The 2,893-nt window shown below is 38.6% G+C and overlaps 1 long non-coding RNA gene across 1 annotated transcript; it reads left to right on the top strand.

Moving 5' to 3' along the window:
- Positions 1-322: 322 nt before the first annotated feature.
- On the top strand, positions 323-2,573 carry LOC144449874 (uncharacterized). Its single transcript, XR_013482181.1, has 3 exons — positions 323-454; positions 1,244-1,395; positions 2,104-2,573. It is a non-coding gene; the product is annotated as an uncharacterized LOC144449874 (long non-coding RNA).
- The last annotated feature ends 320 nt before the right edge of the window (positions 2,574-2,893 follow it).

Raw genomic sequence — 2,893 nt, 5'->3', positions numbered from 1 at the left:
GGTCCTTATTGATTACCCCACGTTGTCGCTCGACAGTCGTCACAGTATTGACAACTCGTACTCCAGCTGAGGGGATGTTGTGCATGCATGAAATTGTTTTATATGTTTTCAGAACCGGTTACTCATCTTGTCTAATAAATTCTGTATCCAGACTTCAGCTCACTGGAATTCATTCATTTAAACTTGAATATTATGATCCTTTTGGGCTACAGACATCGATAACGAAGACAACCACCGTCTTCGCAATAGTTTCACCCCATGACAACAATCAGATAGAGTTTGCTATCAACACTCACGTGATTACGTTATCTTATCGTCGACGGACTGGCCCTGTTGACCACAAATAAACCTGCGAACGACAACCTGTTTGTACATGGCTTATCTTTCTTCCTTTAACTTTGGGAAAACTGACGGTCAAACGAGAGAGAAGGTTTAATTACATAAACCCCGTCCCGTAAGTACCACAGCTGTATTTTATATTGAATAGTTCATAGACATATCTACTATAATACAATTACAAAAGACTGATTTTTACAGACTGCTTTTTAAACAAAAAATATCAAAAGATTTGTTCCTGGGAAAGTTTGAAACAATAATTGAGGGAAAAATTCATGAACCTTTGTTTCTATTCATACCAAGTTCCTGGTATAGAAGTTGACAACAGTGAGAGTGGAGGCTTTCTGTACACTGGTAACAGAAACAGTTATGCAGTCAGAAGTGACTCGTACGTTTCAAACGGGTCAAAGTACATACATTTGTTGTTGCTGGGTGCCATTGAGACACGTAGGATATTTCCTATACATATCTACTTGAAATAAAAGACAATGTGAAACATGAAAACTAAAGAATGAGTAAACGTTTGTTTATTCAGGGCGTGATTTAAAATGAATGGGGAATCACTATGCTATGTTTAGTCTGCGCGTGCGTCTGTTGCCATCCACATATGAATGCATATGGTGACGTTTCAATAATGGCTGACGAGAACAGAATCCCGGGCTATGAATTTGTCAACGGAGACAATGTGTTGCCCCTTTCTTTGAAACTACGGTTTAATGAGAAATAAATGTCAATCATTTGCCAAGCATTCACAAGTCAGTTGCAATCTATCAAACAGGATATTTAGTCCTAAATCGTTCAAAAAAGTATAAAAATGTAAATAAGCAAAAATTATTCATCAAAGAAGTTGTATCAATCATTGCACATAAAATCGCAGCTTCAACGTCACTTTCTCCATATTTTCCAGTTTTGTCAGCTGAAGTGTAGTGCACCAATAAGTTATCATGTCATCTCCCTTGCTGAAGCCTGAAATGGTTCTGCTCTTAAAAATAAGTAAACAGTTAACAACAGACGATGTGAAAGAGATGCTGTTCCTTTTATTGGATTCAAGTAGAACAGGTAAGATTTAATGAATGAAGATTTAAAATTTACCATGTGTGTGTGGAGAGAGAGAGAGAGAGAGAGAGAGAGAGAGAGAGAGAGAGAGAGAGAGAGAGAGAGAGAGAGAGAGAGAGAGAGAGAGAGAGAGAGAGAGAGAGAGAGAGAGAGAGAGAGGGGGGGGGGGAGGGAGAGAAAGAGAGAGAGAGACCAAATAGGGCAAATATTAAGGAGAAACAGAGTGAGTGAGTGAGTGGGTGACTGAGCGAGTAAGTGAGTGAGTGAGTGAATGAGTGAGTGAGTGAGTGAGTGAGTGAGTGAGTGAGTGAGTGAGTGAGTGAGCGAGCGAGCGAGTGAGTGAGTGAGAGTGAGTTATTGTGTGAGTGAGTGAGTGAGAGTGAGTGAGTGAGTGAGTGAGTGAGTGAGTGAGTGAGTGAGTGAGTGAGTGAGTCAGTGAGTGAGTCAGCGAGAGACCTAGAGTAAGACCGGTTTCACAAAGCAACAGAGGTTTCAGACAGACAGACAGACAGACAGACAGACGATTGATTGAGAATCCACAGAAAATACCATGTATGGAAAACAAACACTCAGAGCATAACGTCTGATTCAATTATCGTAAATCTCCTTCTTATAGACAGAACGACAGATATACAGAGCACAGAAAACTCAATTCATAGTCACCAGTCAATTAAAAGTTCACAATTAAACTGTATTTTTTGTTCTATACAGAATTGACTAAAGAAGAGTGTGAAAAGATAAAATCACCAATTGATCTTCTTACTGAATTACAGCACAGAAAATTACTTGCGTTTTTAGGAGAGATACTTTCAGCTATTGAAAGAGAAGACCTTGTTTCCTGCTATTATAAATGACTGAAATGTGTCCAAGATTGAAAGTTCAACCCATTTTGGCCTCACAAGTTGGAGATGACCAGGATGTTAACCACCATCACCAACATGATAGGGATGACGGAGTCACAACTTAGAGATGTTGACATCAAGATAAATCCACAGAAAATACCTTCTGTGGACAAAACATTCTGGGCGTTAATTCTCATTCAAATATTGTAAATCTCCATGGGAACGAGATATACTATATATTTGAATGTAATTTGATGCCCAGAGCAGACTGTGAGCCTCCTTTGACGGAATTGGTCACATATTGAGATTCTATCTCACATCAGAAAAAGGACTGATAAACTATTGGTGCACTACACGCCTTCAGCTGGCGAATACTTTTTAAAAAGTTGTTCTTGAAAATTATCCCTTAGAATTTCCAAGATTAGTTTGTGGATGTAGAAATCAAATTTTTGAAAGCGAACGTAGCTTCTTTGTAAGCACAAGTTCTCGCACAGGAATGCTTTGTTTTTATCAGTTTTCAGTTTTGTTCATAGCATTAACAAATTGGAAACTTATTTCAAAATATGTGTGCTGTGTCTCCAAAGTGGTATATCGAAAATGATATTAGAGTTCCTTATCCTGTCTGAGTTTGGTCTGTGAATGCATAGAGGTATAAAGGG

Source organism: Glandiceps talaboti, chromosome 19, assembly GCF_964340395.1.
Source record: "Glandiceps talaboti chromosome 19, keGlaTala1.1, whole genome shotgun sequence".
In the NCBI taxonomy this organism is placed as follows: Eukaryota; Metazoa; Hemichordata; class Enteropneusta; family Spengelidae; genus Glandiceps; species Glandiceps talaboti.
Note: the sequence above shows the minus strand (reverse complement) of the source record. Positions and strands in the feature narration are given on the sequence as shown.